We start from the raw sequence: 21,141 nt of genomic DNA, 5'->3' as shown, positions 1-21,141 counted from the left end.
ATGGCGGCCGCGGGTCCGGCGTCGCGGGAGCGAAGTCCGATGACGGTCGCGGAGCCGATGGCGCCGGGGGGGAATTCCGATAGCGGCCGCGGGTCCGGCGTCGCGGCAGCAAAGTCCGATGACGGTCGCAGAGGCGATGGTGCCGGGAGGAACTCCGATGGCGGCCGCGGGTCCGGCGTCGCGGGAGCGAAGTCCAATGACGGTCGCGGAGCCGATGGCGCCGGGGGGGAATTCCGATGGCGGCCGTGAGTCCGGCGTCGCTGGAGCAAGATCCGATGGCGGCTGCAAGCCCATGGTGCTGGAACATGCTCGGATGTGGATCGGGCGTCGCAGCGGGAGCTGGTGGTGAAGGGGGGTCCAAGCGCTGGTCGCTGTGATGTTCAGATCATTCTGTCACGAATCGGATGGAGCATGGAGCAGGACGACCAAGTGCAGCTTGGACCAAGGTTTATTGGCGGAACTCAAAATACAGACTCGGTAAACTGACATGACTTAACAAAACAACATGACTTCCCAACCAAAACATACTTGAAACCGACAGGAACCAAAAGGACATGAAGACGACACGACAGGTAACAAGAGGCAGGTGGGAATAATCACACTGATCATGGGCACACAGGAGGGGAGGGGCGAGCACACAGACAGAAACCAAGACAACAGACACATAGTGAAGCAGTTGGGGACGAGACGTGACAGTTAGTGCTTGTAAGTTACTAGGTGGCGTATTTATTTATTTAGGTAATTACAGTGGGAAAGATTGAAGATGCGGTGTGTTGGATTTTGTCCACAATTTAGGGAGCGCGTTATCTGCACCTCACGGCAAAAGCCATTCCCAATCACCTGTTATCCAATTTACTCGCTCCGTGCTCGTTTGATTTCTTCAGATTTAGGAAAATGCTAAGACACTGAAGCACAAATTAGACTTACACAGGTTGGTTGAGTTCAATCACAATTCTTGTTCAGACAGCTCTGTTTTCAGGAAAGTACAATACAGCGCTGGGCCCTTCAAGAGCGGAAAGTCTCCATTCAGAAAAGGCAACGTTCAAGGTTCTTTGGTTAGCTTATATCAGTTGCACATGCCAGTGTGGGCCGAGTTTGATGGGTGATGAGTCTTTGGGGTGGGGCAAGTTCGCCATGGGAGTGGCTGATGGTTATAGGCGATTCGGTGTGTGTGGGGGCTGTTGTCTTCCATCCCGTATTTCGGCCTTGGCGATCATCTTTGGCCGAGTCCTTGGCTGGCTCCCTCTGGCACCTGCTGGTTTTATCTCCACGTGACCTTCCTGTGAACATTCTTCTCCAATCTTGGACATACACTGTCGTACCTCATTCTTTCAATTTTGTCATTTTGTACGAAATTATGTTAGCTTTTGGCTGCACCAGTGGACCAGCCGCTCCACCTCCTGTCTGTACGCAGTCTCATCACCGTTCTGGATCAGTCCGATGAGAGTGGTGTCGTCTGCATACTTCAGGAGCTTCAAGGAAGAGTCACTTGCGGAGAAATCGTTGGTGTAGAGGGAGAAGAGCAGTGGGGAGAGGACGCATCCCTGAGGGGCTCCAGTGTTGGTGGTTAGGGTGTCAGATGTGATGCTCCCCAGCCTCACACGCTGTCTCCTGTTGGTCAGGAAGCTGGTGATCCACTGACAGGTGGAGGCAGGCACCGCGAGCTGGATGAGCTTCTGTTGGAGGATGTCAGGAGCGATGGTGTTGAACGCCGAGCTGAAGTCCACAAACAGGAGCCACTCATGACAGGTCACTTTAGAGCAGGCCAGGGCACAGGTGATTAGACCACCTGTGAGGATGGATTTGGAGTCTGTTAAGTTAAAGTTAACTAGCGCTAGGCTAAACTTTCAGCATACACATAGCTCCTCGTGTAGACTAGAGCGTGACAGTTTAAATAGTGCTGCAGTACACATAAACACACTTTCTACTGGGGTAGTAGACAAATCCAATCACTCCGTCCCGACCGGTATTGCTGATGAAACGGTGCCTGTTTTAGATAACTTCACATGTGTAACAGATCCTCATCATCAAATTCCCACGGTCGTTTCATCCCACCGCCCTAATAAACTTTTGAGAGGTGATATTAGGCCTAGAGAACACAATTTTACTCGCATCCCGTTTAAAAATCCTTCGATAGATACGCACCCTGATCAACCAATTACACTTAAATTCGGTTTTTTGAATATTAGATCACTTCATACGAAAGCAGTTCTCGTTAATGACCTTATCACGGAACATAATCTAAACGTTTTTGGTCTTTGCGAGACCTGGTTAAAACCTAATGAACTGCTGCCACTTAACGAGGCCTCGCCTACAAATTTTGTGAGCTCGCATGTGGCTCGTCCTCGAAAAAAGGGTGGGGGTGTCGCCCTCATCTCAAATTCTGAGCTTAGATTTAGGCCTCGCTCAATTCACGTATTTAAAACATTTGAAGTTCTCATTGTGCGATCCACTGCGTTACCGTCATTCTATCTTGTTGTTATTTACCGCCCACCCGGGGCTTACTCTGGCTTCCTGGATGAATTTTCAGAAGTTGTGGCTGATCTAGTGACAAATGCAGATAATATAGTTATCATGGGTGATTTCAACATCCACATGAATTCACCGTCAGAACCACTGACTTCGGCATTTCAAACTTTAATCGATACGTTTGGTTTTACGCAAGCTGTACAGGCAGCAACGCATAAGAATGGAAATACCTTAGATCTGGTATTATCCCGGGGACTAGCAACCTCAAATATAACAGTACTGCCATACACTACTGTTCTGTCTGATCATTTTTTAATAAAATTTGAAATTTTAGTTCCTTGTCAAAGACAAGAGAGCAATCAGAATTATAGCAGCCGTAATTTTAACTCCATGACTGCAACTGCGCTATCTGAGTTACTGTCGCCGGCAACCGCCATGTTTCCCGCGTACAGTGGCTCTATCGATAATCTTACAAATGAATTCAATGCGACATTATTAAAAGCCATCGACTCTGTGGCACCGCTACGTCTGAAAACTCGCCGTAGATGGCCAACTCCGTGGTTCACAGATGAAACACGTACGTTTAAACAATTATGTAGAAAGCATGAGCGCAGATGGCGTTTAACCAAACTTGAGGTTTTCCATCAGGCATGGAAGGACAGCCTCCTGAAATATAAAGATGCGCTTAATTTAGCAAAAACTCGCAAGTCATTAATCTTAATAAAAACAATCCTAAATACTTATTTGATACAGTGGCAAAGCTAACTCTGCGCCAGCCGACCCCCGATAGCTCCTTCCACTTATCTGACGAGTTTATGAAATTTTTTGCTCAAAAGATTGAGTCCATTAGGGACGAGATCAAGAATACCATGCCAATCGCTCCGCCGGTTACTAGCGCTGGGGATCATGCAATAACCCTCTCAAATTTTAAAAGCGTGTCCCTTGAAATGCTTACAAAATTGGTTAGTACGGCTAAACAAACAACATGTTTACTCGACCCGCTTCCAGCCAAACTACTTAAAGAATTATTTCCAATTTTAGGACCGTCCGTCTTAAATATAATCAATCTGTCTGTTTCCTCTGGGATAGTGCCAATAGCCTTTAAAACCGCTATTATTAAACCACTACTTAAGCGAGCAAATCTTGACCCGGACTGTCTCAGTAATTATAGGCCAGTTTCAAACCTCCCATTCATAGCAAAACTTCTTGAAAAAGTAGTAGCACAGCAGCTTATTGATTACATGGTCGCTAATAATCGATATGACTCTTTTCAGTCTGGTTTTAGAGCTAATCATTCTACAGAGACAGCACTTGCTAAAGTGACTAATGATCTCCTCATAGCTATGGATTCAAATACGTCGTCTGTATTGTTACTACTTGATCTTAGTGCTGCCTTTGACACTGTAGACTTCGATATTTTATTAGGGCGTCTTAAAAGTTGTGTTGGTATCTCAGGGTCAGCACTAAACTGGTTCAATTCCTATCTATCAGGCAGGACGCACCGAGTGGTCCATGGTAATACGTCCTCTGAGCTTTATAATGTTACGTGTGGTGTCCCACAGGGATCGGTACTCGGACCGATTTTATTTAATATTTATATGATTCCGCTTGGGGACATAATACGTAAATATAATATTAGTTTTCAATGCTACGCGGATGACACCCAATTATATATGCCGTTATCGATGACAGATCCACAGGACTGCTGTAATCTCGAGGCGTGCCTTGCGGAGATTAAGCAATGGATGTCTCTCAACTTCCTTCGTCTTAACCCGGATAAAACTGAGATGTTGATAATTGGTCCTACTCGTTATCAACATTTATTTAAGGAAACCACTATAACTATAGATAACCGTACTATCACTCAGAGTGATACGGTAACTAATCTCGGGGTAATATTTGACCAAACGCTCTCTTTTCAAAAACACATTAAGAATATAACCAGGATTGCATTTTTTCACCTTCGTAATATTGCTAAAATTCGTCCTATCCTCTGGACCGGGGATGCGGAAACTATTATACATGCGTTCGTCACGTCGCGCCTGGACTACTGTAATGTATTATTCTCTGGTCTTCCTAAATCCAGTATTAAAAGTCTACAGTTAGTGCAAAATGCCGCTGCGAGGCTGCTCTCACGGTCAAGAAAATTTGATCACATTACCCCAATATTAGCCGAATTACATTGGCTCCCGGTCCATTTAAGATGTGACTTCAAGGTTCTTCTACTAACCTATAAAGCACTGCATGGCTTAGCGCCTTCATATCTCGTCGACCTAGTCGTTCCTTATGTTCCGTTTCGTAACCTTCGTTCGCAAAACGCTTTTAGTTATACCGAGGGCCAAGAAAATGTCTGCAGGGTCTAGAGCATTCTCTATTCGGGCTCCAGAGCTTTGGAATGCCCTACCAATGGATATTAGAACTACTACCTCAGTAGAAACATTTAAGACGCGTTTAAAGACACATTTCTATGAGATGGCCTTTAACTAACTTGTGATGGCCGATTTGGCCGGAGTTTGTTCTGCTCTCTCTGCCCACCTCTTCCCCGGCTGGGGAGGGGGTTAGGTGGCTCAAAAGCTGATAGCGGCTGGCTGGATTCTCGGGGACCAGTTCGGGATGGGGGAGCTGCGGCTTGGCCCCCTTGAGGACACTGCCAGGACAATCGAGGGCACCTCCGACATCCATTTTTTTTTTCATTGATTTTCATATTATGTATTACTTGTGCACTCTCTGCATCCATTACAACCTGGTGATCCTGAAAGGGGGATCCTTCCATCTGTGGTCCCTTCTCAAGGTTTCTCATTTTCCCCTGGCAGGGGTTTTTTGAGTTTTTCCTTGCCCTTTTGGGAGCTTATGATCAGGGGATGCTTTGAGAATAATTGTCAATTTTGGCTATGTGAAGCCCTTTGAGACTGTCTGTGATTTAGGGCTATACAAATAAACTTGACTTGACTTGACTTGACTTGATCCTGGCGTACTTTCCTGGGGTGTCCAGGTGTTGCAGGATGTAGTGCAGTCCCATGTTGACCGCATCATCCACCGACCTGTTTGCCCGGTAGGCAAACTGGAGGGGGTCCAGCAGGGGGCCCGTGACATCCTTCAGGTGGTTCAGTACTAACCTCTCGAAAGATTTCATGACCACAGATGTCAGTGCAACAGGTCTATAGTCATTCAGACCTGTGATGGCGGGCTTTTTGGCCACTGGAACGATGGTGGAGCTCTTGAAGCACGAGGGCACCTCACACAGCTCCAGGGAACGGTTGAAGATCCGTGCAAAGGTGTGCGCCAGCTGCTCAGCGCAGACTTTCAAGCAGGAAGGTAACACGTCGTCTGGGCCCGGTGCCTTCCTGATCTTTTGTCTCCGGAACATCTGGCGCACTTCCTCCTCGCGAATCTGGAGTGCGGGCGCGGCCTCTGCAAGAGAGAGAGTCGGTGACCACGATGATGGAGGTGTGGACAGAGCAGTTGTGGGGGGAGGTGAGTACGTGGATTGTGTGGATTGTGCTGCAGGAGGTCCCGTCGTGTGGGAGGACCGATCAAACCTGCAGTAGAACCTGTTTAGCTGGTCAGCGAGCCTTGGGCTCTCCACAGGACGGGGGGTTCGTTTCTTGAAGCCCGTGATGCTCTGCAGGCCTTTCCACACTGTTGAGGGATCAGGATTGGCAGAGAGGTGTCTCTCCAGGCTCTCCCCGTAACACCTCCTGGCTTTCCTGACCTCTCGGTTCAGTGTGTTTCTGGTCTGCTTGAACAGGTCCCGGTCGCCGCTCCTGTAGGCCTCCTCCTTGACTTTGCGCAGCCTCCTAAGGTTCGGTGTAAACCAAGGTTTGTCGTTGTTGTACGTGCAGAAGGTCTTAGTCTGCACACACAGATCCTCACAAAAACTGATGTATGATGTGACAGTGTCAGTGAGTTCATGCAAGTCTGAATTTGCAGCTTCAAAAACACTCCAATCGGTGCAGTCAAAGCAGGCTTGGAGGTCCTGCCTTGACTCCACTGTCCACTTCCTGACAGTCCTCACCACAGGCTTAGAAGTTTTTAGTTTCTGTCTGTAGGCAGGGATCAGATGAACTAGACAGTGGTCCGAGAGTCCTAAAGCTGCACGAGCCACAGAGTGGTATGCATCCTTAATTATGGTGTAGCAGTGGTCCAGTGTCTGTGCCCCTCTGGTGGGACACGTTATGTGCTGTCTGTATCTGGGGAGTTCGTGTGCGAGGTTCGCCCTGTTAAGATCACCCAGAACAATGATTAGTGAATTTGGTAGAAGTTTCTCCATGTCTGTCACCTGGTCAGCCAGCATCTGCGTGGCTTCACTCGCATGTGCGTGTGGTGGGATGTAAACAGCCGCCATGACGATCGAGGAGAACTCCCGTGGTGAATAGAACGGCCGGCAGTTTATGAAAAGTGTTTCTAGGAGAGGGCTGCAAAACTCTTTCAACACCATGACATCGGTACACCAACGTTCATTAATGTAGAAACAGAGACCACCTCCCTTTGATTTTCCGGAGAGCTCCGCGCTGCGATCTGCACGCGTTAGCCGAAACCCAGCTAACTCCATGGCGTGGTGGGGGGTTCGTTCGCTAAGCCACGTTTCAACAAAACACAGCGCGGCGGATCTGCTGAAGTCCGTGTTCCTTGAAGTGAGGAGCAGCAGTTCGTCCATCTTGTTCGCCAGGGAGCGGACATTCGCCAGATGAATTGACGGTAGGGCAGAACGGAACCCTCTCTGCCTCAGCTTTACGAGGGCTCCCGCTCGTTTTCCGCGTCGCCGCCGTCGCGCTAGCTTGTATAGCACCGCCGCTCCGGCTAAAATCTTCGACAAACAGTCTGAATCAGAGAGAACAGGAGAGAAAATACCAGAAGAAGACTGACCGATGTTTAACAGTGCTTCTCTAGTAAAAATGATCCGGGATGGACAGCAGAAGACACAGAAAACACACAAAATAAGACATTTTCAGAGACAAGTTGGGTAAAATGTATTAATTGTACATTGCAGTGGGCTAATTTAGATGTCCCAGAGAGTGCAATAGCACAATTTGCTGTTAAAACATTCAACTTAACAGTTAACAGCCCGATTCCTGATGTGCTAGCTAATGCAGGTTACCACAGAGAATGCTACGTGCAATTTGCAAACACACGGAACATAGAGGCTGCCCGCAAGAGGAAGGAAAAATTGACAAAGACCGCAAAAGATTCGTACCAAATTAGATTAGATTAGATTCAAATTTATTGTCAATGTACAGCACAAGTACAGTACAGCGAAAATAACTTTGACATCCAACCAGAAGTGCAAAAAGCAGTAAAGTGCAGAGTAAAAAGTAATACTGAGCAGTAGGTACAGTGCAATCAGGTAAATATGAGGTGAGTTATACTATGCGGGATAATATACATGAGGGACGAGTACGGATATGACTAGCTAAGTATTTACAATAAGGTGCAGTAGACCAAATATTTGCAGGCGGTACTAGAATGCTAATTATAAATATAGGGTTATAAATACGCAACATAGTGTCAGTATAACCAGATATGAACAGATATGTAAAAGCGGAGTAAGAGTGATGAATAAATATATAGGATAGGAATGCAGCAATTATATGCAGATATGGACAGTATATGCAGGTAATACAGGTGTTGTGCTGCAGGGTTCAGAATGATAAGAGTTCAGAGGGATGACAGGGGTGTTGTGCTGCGGAGTTCAGGGCAATGACAGCAGAGGGGAAAAAGCTTTTCCTCAGTCTACTCGTCTTGACCCAAAGAGTCTGGTATCGCTTCCTAGAAGGAAGGAGAGTAAACAGTCTGTGGTTGGGATGATAGGAGTCTTTGATGATGCACTTTACTTTAAACATATGACACATGATTGCTGTATTTTATTTTACTGGACTGGCCGTGAAATTTGCTCTGGTTTTTCTCTTAAGGAGAAAGCTATGAATATGGGTGTGAGAGATGTGTATTAATCCTGTAACATGGGCACAGCATGTATGAGTCAAGGTCAGATCTAGTTTGGTATAGACAGGAATCAACAGAATGTTGATTTTGTGATGTGTAACTACAGTGCAGGGGTGTCCAACTCAATCTTTGCTCTTGCAAGATTACGATAGACCCCTCAGGCTAGATTAGATTAGATTAGGCCTAGAAGATATCTGTAGGGTCGTCCAAGGTTGAGCATCTGGGGAAACAGAAAAACAACCAATACATTTTGGACAACAGCTCTTACTAAAAAACCTCGAAGACACCTGATACCAGCCTTCCCTTGTGTCTTTTTTATTTTATTTTGTCTTTAGAAGCAACAGGCTCGGCGGCGCACTGGGTAGCACGTCCACCTCACAATTAGGAGGGCGCGGGTTCGATTCCACCTCCGGCCCTCCCTGTGTGGAGTTTGCATGTTCTCCCCGGGCCCGCGTGGGTTTTCTCCGGGCACTCCGGTTTCCTCCCACATCCCAAAAACATGCTTGGTAGGCCGATTGAGCACTCCAAATTGTCCCTAGGTGTGAGTGCGAGTGCGGATGGTTGTTTGTCTCTGTGTGCCCTGGCTGGCAACCGGTTCAGGGTGTCCCCTGCCTACTTCCCGATAACGACTGGGATAGGCTCCAGCACACCCGTGACCCCCGTGGTACAGAAAATGGATGGATGGATGGATGGATGGATGAAGCAACAGGCTCAAACCCATTGGCCACTTTACTTGCGATGCACACTTCTTCTTGTTTTTTTTACGGTGGCGCACAATTTATGCACGTGTCTGCCCCTAGCATTTCGAACAAAGTAATACAACATTGCAATCCCATCCAATTACAGCTGGTTTAGGGTTCAATATTTCATATTTGATGGATTTAATTTTGGCATCTATGGAATAACCTAATGAAGACTTCTATATCGGGTTACAGTAATAACCACACTTCACAGGGATCATTGGTTGTTTAAAACAAAGCAATACAAATTATGTCCATTATTTATGCAACTTATAGCTGGTTTAGGGTGTAATATTTTATATTTGATGGTGGGCACAAGCGGTATAGAAAATGGATGGATGGATTTAATTCTGGCCTCAGATTACAGAAATAACCACACTTCACACGGATCAATGGTTGTTTAAAACAAAGCAATACAATTTCTGTAGATTATTTATACAATTTACAGCTGGTTTAGGGTTTAATATTTCATATTTGATGGATTTAATTTTTGTTCGCCTATGTGTGCTTGGCAACCAGTTCAGGGCGTCCCCTGCCGACTGTCCGATGACTGCTGGGATAAGCTCCAGCACACCCGCGACCCCCGTGAGGACAAGCTGTATAGAAAATGAATGGATGGTGTCATGTAACATGGGGGTAGAGATGGTGCAAATGGTAGAATATGGATTGTTCACAGGAATAAATTGGCAGAGCTGAAATTCCAAATTTGTCCAAAAGATGGCGCCAGACCAAAACGGGAGACCAATAGAGGGGCCAGGATAAGCTAAACCGGTTAAAATGGATATAAAAAAGGAACACGGTGTCAGAGTGTGAGTCACGCATGGAAGCACAAGTTATTTAACTATTTGAAAGGCTCAGGCCCGCTTCCCCTTTTTGACGGGCCGCGGAAAAAGTAACTCCGAGGAAGTTGGAGAATTAAATAACTTTCGTAAATATTTAAGGGAGGAGTGGATTTCGTTAAAAGTGAATGGTTGGAAATTTACTTCTTCTAAATAAAATAACGACGACGGTTAAAATAAATCATTGGAGTTGGAGGAGAATAAAAGTATTTCGATTGCCCGTCGGGCGCGGCCCAGTTCCTAAAATTGTCGGGCCGCGTCAAAAGTTAAACGGGACACGATCAAAAAATAGACTTGCCTTCCAAATTAATTATTGGGCAAATCTAAACAGAGCACGACATTTTTATCCGGTTTAGGATAGTTGTTATTCTTTTTAAAGCAATTAAGAGGGGTGAAGAACTCCGACGGTTAAGTGCTAGATCTGCGTATATGAAGTTAGAATTAATCATATAAAGTGCATTAATTTTCTTCTTAAATGCTATTATTGCCACACTTTTATTAATTCGATTCTCTTTCGAATAAAAAAGTTGGTCGGCTCGCTGCATGAGCGACCAAGTGGAACGGACCCATATCAACATTTACTTCGGCAAAACTAGTGCTTGGGTGCGCTATACAAACGAATCCCTGAGGTCTTAACAAAGACATCTAAAAAATATCCGTAACGAATAAGAACTTCAAACATTAGCGGGGAGCCATCAATACGATGCGGTCACTTCGAAGTCCTGCCTCGAATTGAGTTACTCGGCACGAGCTTCGGGTGACTTGAGCGGGATTGGCGTCGTACAGAAATTAGATTGATTCCGGAGGAGTTAATTTAACTCGGGTGGTTAGATTACGGACGAATCTCCGAACCCGGCTAAAACAAACCCGTTACCGGGAAGCCGGGGGCACCTTAATCCAAGAGGTGCGTTTGACAATGGATGGATGGATTTAATTTTGTCATTTATTTTGGGTTATTGCATAGCCCTAATATCAGGTTACAGAAATAACCACACTTCACAGGAATCAATGGTTGTTTAAAACAAAGCATCACAACTTCTGTACATTATTTATACAACTTACAGAATGGTTTTGGGTTTACTATTTTATATTTGATTGATTTAATTTTGTCGTATATTATAGGTCTATGTGTAGACCTAAAATAGACGTCTATTTTAGGTTATACTGTCGACCTACAATAGACGTCTAAATTAGGTCTGTGTGTAGACCTAAAGTAGACGTCTAAATTAGGTCTACCTATAGACCTAATATAGACGTCGATCAGGATCCAGAAATAACCACACTTCATCCAGATCAATGGTCGTTTAAAACAAAGCAATGCAACCTCTGTTCATTATTTATACAACCTACAGCTGGTTTAGGGTTTAATATTTCATATTTAATGGATTTGTTGTCTATTTTAGGTCTACATATAGACCTAATTTAGACGTTTATTTTAGGTCTATATAAAGACCTAATTTAGACGTCTATTTTAGGTTTATAAAATAACCTAAAATAGACGTCTATATCAGGTTACAGAAATAACCAATTCACATGTACGGATCAATATGCTTGTTAAACACAAATCCAAACAACTTCTGTGCATTATGTATACAACTTACAGCTGGTTCAGACTATAAAATTTCGAATTATGATCATATTTGATGTTTTTAATGTAGACGTCTATTTTAGGTCTATACCGAGACCAATTTTAGACGTCTAAATTGGGTCTATACATAGACGTCTATGGCTGACAGGGTTGGTTTTAGAGTATAAAGTTCTTAACATCACAACAAAACTTAGGCGTAATAGGGCAGTTGTAAAAAAGGTGAATTGTAATGCAGCCATAGTGGGGCACAAGCCAGTGTCTTTCCTGTGCCGGTCCCAAGCCCGGGTAAATGCAGAAGGTTGTGTCAGGAAGGCCATCAGGCGTAAAAAATTGTGAAAATTGCTCATGATGCGAACTCAGTCTGTTAATTCCATACCGGATCGGTCGATGCCCAGGGTAACAATGACCCCCATCAGTGCTGTTAACCTACAGGGTATTGGTGGAAATTTGACTACTGTGGGTTGGAAAAGGAGAGGAGGAAGGCGTGTCCGTAGGCAGTGTTGCGTTTTGTTCAAGATGTCCGTTGTCAAGCAATGAAAACAAAGATGTGGCGTAACAGTTGGTTCTTTATTTGCAAGATCTTGAGTTGCTTTACGGCAGTCAGTACACAGTACGCTTCAGCAGATGAAACAACCTCATAATTCCGGTCAGAAGGCTTTATAGTGGGGCAAGTTCGCAGGAGAGTTTGATTCCATGGGAGAGGGTGCTGGTTCGGTGAGAGCTGGTTCCGTGGCATTGGGTGCTGATTATGGGCGATTCGATGTGTGTGGGGGCTGTTGTTTTCCTTTTCGTCTTTCGACCTTGGCGATCATCTTTGGCCGGGTTCTTGGCTGCCTCCCTCTGGCACCTGCTGGTTTTATCTCCAAGTGACCTTCCTGTAAACATTCTCCTCCATTCTTGCACATACACCAGGGATGGGCAAACTACGGCCCGCGGGCCACATCCGGCCCACAGGACCGTTTAATCCGGCCTGCCAACCCTAAATAAATTGTATTATTAAACTTTTTTTTTGGGTCATTTTGCCTGCAATGACTGCGTTTTCCCAGTAGATGGGGAACCACTCGCCTGCGCATTTACTACCGGAAGCCGTGTCAGAAAGCTCGGTGCACACTCACAAGTGCGTCTACGTACTCAGTAGTATGGAAATGGCGCACTCGCGCTCTATTTGTATCAGTGCCGAATTTAGAGCGTGGGCTGTGACGACAGCATTCTTGTAATTTGCGCGCCGAGCTTTCGGATACAGTTTTACGCTAAAGCCACCCACAAACCTTCCCCTGGAATCCTTCCATTAAAATGAGTCGCCCAAGGAAAAGCAAGGTGGACAGTGAGTGCCGAGTGTTTAAAAAGAGTGGCCAATTTGGCTCGACGTACGCGACGTGACGTTCAGCCACATGAACATCAACCCGTCACAGATCTAGGTAAACGGACCAACACCTCGGATCTCTCCTAAGAATTGCCACAACAAATTTTACTCCAGACTATGACACACAAGCAAAAAAAAGGGAGACCAACAACACTGTTCCCACTGAAAATGAAGGGGAGGCTTTCAAGTTTGTTGTAAAAAAATGCATTTTGAATATGATCTGTACAAATAGCAGGGATTGAAACTAGCGACCATTCTCATTTTCAAACAATGCAGGATGCTCAAGGACATTGATGCACCACCTGTTTGTGACTAATCTTAACCTGTAAAGTTCTTAAGGCTTACTTTAAGGAAGTGTTTCCCGTTTCCTCACCTCTGTTACCAGGTGTTTGTGAGTTAAAACTCTGCTCTGATTTTCAGATACCCCTCACCGTGTTGCCGTTTTGATTACTTTATTTGGATGTATGCTTTCACCGATTCTTCAAGATGATATATTTGGTCAGAATGTTTGCCGTTTGATGTGATCTCATAAGATAAACATCTTTCATTAATCTGACCTGCAGGCACTGAAGTGATGGAGACTGTTATTCAATAACAGTGTCGTATTTTATGAGAATCACTGATAGCAGTTTTTTAGGGATTTTTTTTTTTTTAATGCTGTTAATAAATGCATTTGTTTTCAAAAAACTTTTTTTGAATATCCATGCTTTACTACCTACTAAAGGCCGAAACCTTTTATGCAATGACCTTTACAGGTCGTTTATATTACTTCACACAAACACTACATCCATCTGCTCCTGGTTCGGCCCCCCGGTCAAAATTTAGAACCCAATTCGGCCCGCAAGTCAAAAGGTTTGCCCACCCCTGACATACACTGTCGCACCTCGTCCATTCATCATCCTTCCACTTTTGTTATTTTGTACGGACTTATGTAAAGTTTTGTGTGTGACATCATCAATTCGTTAATGTTCCCTGACTATGCAAAGTTCTTACTCACCACTTACCATGCATTTGTTTGTTTGTCACATTCTTAGTTTAATTATGCTTCCGACCGTAGTTTTCATTGTTAGTCAAAACATTTTCTTTCTGTCCAGAACATTCAATAGTAATCCAGGGCTGGCATCTAGCATTTGGCAAAATACGACGTCACATCAAGCATTAATCAAAACACAAGATATAATCAAGTACAAAACATTTTTAGACACCTTGGGCCGTGAATTAAAATAACATCAGGCATGCATTAAACAGTTCCTTAATGGTCGTTATGCTATTCAGGCAATATATCTACAAACAATTGGTATTTCAAAGTGCACAGAAATACATGTCAGATCATGAAGTTACAAAAACCTATGTCATCACCATATATAAAAATGTCTAGTTATGTCTGCTTTATTGGTTTGGTGTGCAGGTATATATGCTTAACATTTTTCTTTTGATTTAATATGTGAATATACTTGTCTGCTTATGTACTTTATTCAATAAGGTTTGAGCATATCTGTTTTTGTAGCTAGGCAGGACTTTTTGTATTTCGACCCCATTCCTTCAACGTCTAAAAAACTAACATATAGACGTCTAATAGATGCCTAATAGACGTCTATCCCGTAGACGTCTATAGTATAGATGTCTAATAGACATCTATTAGACGTCTATGCTACAGACGTCTACGGCATAGATGTCTATTTTTATTTTACTTTTAGACCTTTTTTATACGTGTTTTAGCCGAGTAGCATATAGACAAAATGCTCACAGTGTAATGTATGTGTAGACATTAGGGCCAAAGATATTTTAACCGGTTTTCATTCAGATAAGACTATACTTAAGCATTTTATTAATGTTCTACTGCTCTTGGGAAAGTTCCATATTCACAAAGCAAAGGTTAGTAATTTGTCTCCACTTCTCACTATTTTTTTTGTTTAAGCTGAAGTAATATGTCCGTGTTTTGACTCGTTTCTAACAAGAAAAGTGCGCGTACATTGTTATTTTTTTAGAAAAAAGTCTTTGACGTGTCCTTAAACCAAATTGAAACAGTTGTTGTGCTCGATTTGGTTCCCCCGTGAGATTTTGTTCCCCCTGCCGCTTGTTTGGAAAGCGAAAAACCGATGCCGTACGGCGTCCTACGGCGTCAGCACTATGTTGTTTTCAATAAAAAACATGAAGAATTCACGTTTGCGTCAGTCAATTTTAATTTTTATAAAGGATTATTCTCATTTGATGTCTTTAAATTCATCCGCGTTCTGCCATTGAAGTGGGGTGCATTTAAAGACCAGTCGTACAGACGGAACACTCACTCACTTACCAAAAAGCAACGATATAATTACGTGAGCTCTTTGCATAAACCTCGATGCAAAGAAACTCCTCCTTTTGGGTACCGTTACATGCTACAAGGAGTATATATTACAAATGAGACTTTATTCTTAATTGTGATCATCATTCATCCATCCATTTTATTACTCAGGTATTTTCAAAGCAAATTAATATTGTTGCATTTATTAATTTGCTTTAAAATGACAGCGCAATATAATTAAAAGCTGACACTCTAGCAATGTCAAACGTGTTCATTTAAGAAAAAGCCACACACGTTTTGTGATCAAATCTTTCATAACGAGAATGATTTGAGTGAATTGATTTGAATGAATAATTGAAGAAATTTCAGTTCTGAAGGCTCCTTTTGTCCCAAGCAAAGTGAAAGGTGGTAGGATAAAAATTGGAACGCTATAAAAAATGTCAAGCCGTGAATATTTGTGCCCCCCTCCCATTTTGAGAACGGTGAGTCCTGGACATCGACTGGCTTTTTTCTGTCTTCCTGGGGGTCTGCTCAGGTAGTGTGGCAGATTTGAACAGGTTCTCTCATTCCTAGCCCAAGTTACAGGGGGGGAACATATCCTCACGGGTGCCCCGTTAGGATATGTTCCCCCCCTTATTTTGAGAACGGTGAGTCGTAGACTCCAACTGTTTTTTTTCTGTCTTCCTGGGGGTCTGCTCAGGTAGTGTGGCAAATTTGAACAGGTTCCCTCATTCCTAGCCCAAGTTACAGGGGGGGAACATATCCTCACGGGAGCCCCGTGAGGATATGTTCCCCCCCCTTATTTTGAGAACGGTGAGTCCTAGACTCCAACTGGTTTTTTTTTTTTGTCTTCTTGGGGGTCTGCTCAGGTAGTGTGGCAAATTTGAACAGGTTCCCTCATTCCTAGCCCAAGTTACAGGGGGGGAACATATCCTCACGGGTGCCCCGTGAGGATATGTTCCCCCCCCCTTATTTTGAGAACGGTGAGTCCTAGACTCCAACTGTTTTTTTTTTTTTGTCTTCCTGGGGGTCTGCTCAGGTAGTGTGGCAAATTTGAACAGGTTCCCTCATTCCTAGCCCAAGTTACAGGGGGGGAACGTATCCTCACGGGTGCCCCGTGAGGATACGTTCCCCCCCATTATTTTGAGAACGGTGAATCCTGGACGTCGACTGGCTTTTTTTCTGTCTTCCTGGGGGTCAGTTCAGGTAGTGTGGCAAATTTGAACAGGTTCCCTCATTCCTAGCCCAAGTTACAGGGGGGGAACATATCCTCACGGGTGCCCCGTGAGGATATGTTTCCCCCCCTTATTTTGAGAACGGTGAGTCCTAGACTCCAACTGTTTTTTTCTGATGATTTGTGCAGTGATACTGTTATTACTGCACTTTATCAATGTCTTTGGCCTTATTTTGGTCAAACAACTTTGTTTCTTTATCATATAACATACATCAAAAATAATGACTTTGAACTTTATTAAGAAAAAAAAATGTATTTTAAATAATAAAATAAAAAAATTAAAAAATGTAATAAAAAAAAAAAGCAAAATGGTCTTCAAGAAAGCTTCAAATATTTAGCATTTAATTTCTGTACATGCTGTACACAAAAAAGAGCCTTCGGTTGGAGGCTCCCCGACACATACAAGATGGAACCACCTGCAACACTCGTCACACTGAATCTGGTAAACAAAGAAAAAAGCAAGATCATACAATGCAGCACATTTACAATAATTTACAACGCATGTGTAATTCAATATATTTCTTAATCATCACATGCATTAGTTAACAAGACCTGACATAATTACCCATCTGTTGTCTGTGTCATGTGTAGCTTCCCCACAAACAAAGTACAAGTCAGATAAATCATCTGTGAAAACAAAGACAGAAGAATTGCTATCGTACTTCCCTGTGTAAAACTTAACTGAGTTGTATATAGCATTGATAGCACAGTCAGGACCATTCTTTGGGTGGCAATAACATCTCTTTGGTGCATATTACTTACCAGTCTCTAATAGAAGACCTTGGGTCAAAATAGAGAACATTATTTGGATTAACTGACCTGTATAGGCATGACCTCTGTTGGGCTTTTTATTGATATGCCGGCTGCCTGACATTCGGTGCACTGGGACACCTGACAATGGCAAGTTTTGTGGAAAAGCAGTCATTGTTAATAAATGCATGCAAAAAGAAGGGGAAGATCTTAGATAATCATTTTGAATTGTTTGCAAAAGATACAAAGGAATAGTTTCATTCATTATGTTTGCAGGCTTAAAAAAAAATGAACAAATAAGTATACTCTTTTTGTATTGTTTACATACCCACTCATTAATGTCAACAGACATCGCTGGCCAGTAATATCTCAGAGAGATGCTGTGTCTTGTTTTATTTTGCCCGGCGTGTGCCCCTGCCGGGCTGGCATGAAAACTCTTAAAAATTTCATTTGCCTCTTCAGCACCACAGACAACCTTCACTTGGACTGCCTGGCCTGTGCCTTTTTGGCGGCAATAATACAGCTCCCCTCCTGAGTCGAAGTAAAAATAAAACGTTGAATTAGCACCATACTTGTGGTAATTCATGAAGTACTCACTCAATACACCTAATTGCAAATTTGCTACTTGGACAAAAAAAAAAAAAAACAGTTTCATAATATATCAAATGTTCACTCAATGGGTCTACAACCAAATATGTTACTTTAGTTTGATAATTTATCAAATATTTACTCAATAGATCTACAAATAGTTACTTGAAAAAAACATTAGCTTGAGTTGCACTCAACAAATTCAACAATTTCCTTCATAGTGAGGTGTGTTATATATATTGCGTTCAACATTTTATAAGTCAATTATTTGTGTTATAGAGTAATTACTCTAAAACTTAAGTTTCTGACGTTAGTGTAGAAATTAGCAGGTTCTGCAATGTGAATTTTTGGTGCGTCTCTGGATCTAATTTGCTTGATTTATGTACGTTGTGTATCTTACTCTCAACGTCGTAAAAAGAAGCTTTTCTTCTCAATACGTACTTCTTCTTCATAATACCATTTGGGTATTCACGTTTTGTTTTGTAGGCAATAATTTGTTGGTAAATAGTTGGGTCCATCGTGCGGCAGCGTATTCTTGTCAGAAAACAAATGGCGAAATGACGTGAAGTGCGCACTTACAAAGTGGGGTAAAATGGGTGCTTCGGTGACAAGTTTGAATTCAAGACAATATTGTTTGACCAACAAAGAAAAGAAAACATTATTATCTATTTGTTTATTTATTTATTTAACATCCAATATTGTAAAGTTATCAGTGCACAAATCATTTATTTACATTTACACTGTTTTAAATGGGGGGGGGGGGGGGGACATATTCTCACAGGGCACCCGTGAGGATATGTTCCCCCCTGTAACTTGGGCTACAGACTCAAGGTCTGTCCGTATTAGTACTGTTTATTGAATTATATCTTGCAAAATTATCAATGAAGTTAAGAAGTTAAATGTCTTAATATTGTTGTCGGGCCAATTAGTGGCCCAACAACGTTATTAAGACATTATAACAATTTTATTAAAAGACTCAATTGGCATTAATTTTGTTCTTTACACATTTTATTGAAATTATTGACAGACGTGCACTGATAACTTTACAATATTGGATGTTAAATAAATAAATAAACAAATAGATAATAATGTTTTTTAATAAAGTTTAAAGTCATTATTTTTGATGTATGTTATATGATAAAGAAACAAAGTTGTTTGACCAAAATAAGGCCAAAGACATTGATAAAGTGCAGTAATAACAGTATCACTGCACAAATCATCAGAAAAAAACAGTTGGAGTCTAGGACTCACCGTTCTCAAAATAAGGGGGGGAACATATCCTCACGGGGCACCCGTGAGGATATGTTCCCCCCCTGTAACTTGGGCTAGGAATGAGGGAACCTGTTAAAATTTGCCACACTACCTGAGCAGACCCCCAGGAAGACAGGAAAAAAAACAGTCGGAGTCTAGGACTCACCATTCTCAAAATAAGGGGGGGGGGAACATATCCTCACGGGGCACCCGTGAGGATATGTTCCCCCCCTGTAACTTGGGCTAGGAATGAGGGAACCTGTTCAAATTTGCCACACTACCTGAGCAGACCCCCAAGAAGACAAAAAAAAAAAAAACAGTTGGAGTCTAGGACTCACCGTTCTCAAAATAAGGGGGGGGAACATATCCTCACGGGGCACCCGTGAGGATATGTTCCCCCCCTGTAACTTGGGCTAGGAATGAGGGAACCTGTTCAAATTTGCCACACTACCTGAGCAGACCCCCAGGAAGACAGAAAAAAAAACAGTTGGAGTCTACGACTCACCGTTCTCAAAATAAGGGGGGAAACATATCCTCACGGTGCACCCGTGAGGATATGTTCCCCCCCTGTAACTTGGGCTAGGAATGAGGGAACCTGTTCAAATTTGCCACACTACCTGAGCAGACCCCCAGGAAGACAAAAAAAACAGTTGGAGTCTAGGACTCACCGTTCTCAAAATAAGGGGGGGAACATATCCTAACGGGGCACCCGTGAGGATATGTTCCCCCCCTGTAACTTGGGTTAGGGATGAGGGAACCTGTTCAAATTTGCCACACTACCTGAGCAGACCCCCAGGAAGACAGAAAAAAAGCCAGTCGATGTCCAGGACTCACCGTTTTCAAAATGGGAGGGGGGCACAAATATTCACGGCTTGACATTTTTTATAGCGTTCCAATTTTTATCCTACCACCTTTCACTTTGCTTGGGACAAAAGGAGCCTTCAGAACTGAAATTTCTTCAATTATTCATTCAAATCAATTCACTCAAATCATTCTCGTTATGAAAGATTTGATCACAAAACGTGTGTGGCTTTTTCTTAAATGAACACGTTTGACATTGCTAGAGTGTCAGCTTTTAATTATATTGCGCTGTCATTTTAAAGCAAATTAATAAATGCAACAATATTAAATTGCTTTGAAAATACCTGAGTAATAAAATGGATGGATGAATGATGATCACAATTAAGAATAAATTCTCATTTGTAATATATACTCCTTGTAGCATGTAACGGTACCCAAAAGGAGGAGTTTCTTTGCATCGAGGTTTATGCAAAGAGCTCACGTAATTATATCGTTGCTTTTTGGTAAGTGAGTGAGTGTTCCGTCTGTACGACTGGTCTTTGAATGCACCCCACTTCAATGGCAGAACGCGGATGAATTTAAAGACATCAAATGAGAATAATCCTTTATAAAAATTAAAATTGACTGACGCAAACGTGAATTCTTCATGTTTTTATTGAAAACAACATAGTGCTGACGCCGTAGGACGCCGTACGGCATCGGTTTTTCGCTTTCCAAACAAGGCGTGCGCGCTCCCGCGGCAGGGGGAACAAAATCTCACGGGGAACCAAATCGAGCACAACAGCTGTCTTTGAAAATGTTTTTCTGCTTTGACGAATTTATCCTTTGATATGTTCATTCTACAAAAGAAAACTTGAATGTTTGTAAAAAGTTTGCTAAACGAAAAACGGCGCAGCTCGACCATTACACACAGCCAATGGCGGTTAAGCTTCGCCCATTCATTCTCGGTGTGTTGCGTTCAGGAAACTCACTTCAGCTCGGAAGGCGGGCCACTTTTTAAATGAACGATGTTCATTCAATTGTATCCAATCGGCACACGGATGACTTTTCGATGTATGAAAAGTGACAGTTACGTAAACCATTAGATTAGAATTCCAGTCGAACAATGATGGACATTTTCAAATGTGACGAGATTTCAAGCACAGTTAAGAACACCCTCGTTAGTACCTTGAAGGTGGCGTGCCGGTGGTGGAAAGTCTTGAAAATAGTTTAACTAAAGCGTGACAAGTTGTGCCGTCAGTAGCGTTTCTGATTTCATTCAGAGACATTTGGGCGTCACAGAACGGGCCACTCG

At 43.0% G+C, this 21,141-nt stretch overlaps 1 long non-coding RNA gene across 1 annotated transcript; it reads right to left on the bottom strand.

Annotated features, from left to right (window-relative positions):
• Positions 1-16,782: 16,782 nt before the first annotated feature.
• Positions 16,783-20,958, bottom strand: LOC125980583 (uncharacterized). Its single transcript, XR_007485675.1, has 5 exons — positions 20,819-20,958; positions 17,536-17,738; positions 17,277-17,348; positions 17,023-17,084; positions 16,783-16,896 (listed from the first exon to the last, which is right to left on the bottom strand). It is a non-coding gene; the product is annotated as an uncharacterized lncRNA (long non-coding RNA).
• Positions 20,959-21,141: the final 183 nt, after the last annotated feature.

Source organism: Syngnathus scovelli, chromosome 14 (assembly GCF_024217435.2).
Source record: "Syngnathus scovelli strain Florida chromosome 14, RoL_Ssco_1.2, whole genome shotgun sequence".
Taxonomy (NCBI): domain Eukaryota; kingdom Metazoa; phylum Chordata; class Actinopteri; order Syngnathiformes; family Syngnathidae; genus Syngnathus; species Syngnathus scovelli.
This window is presented reverse-complemented; position numbering and strand designations above follow the sequence as displayed.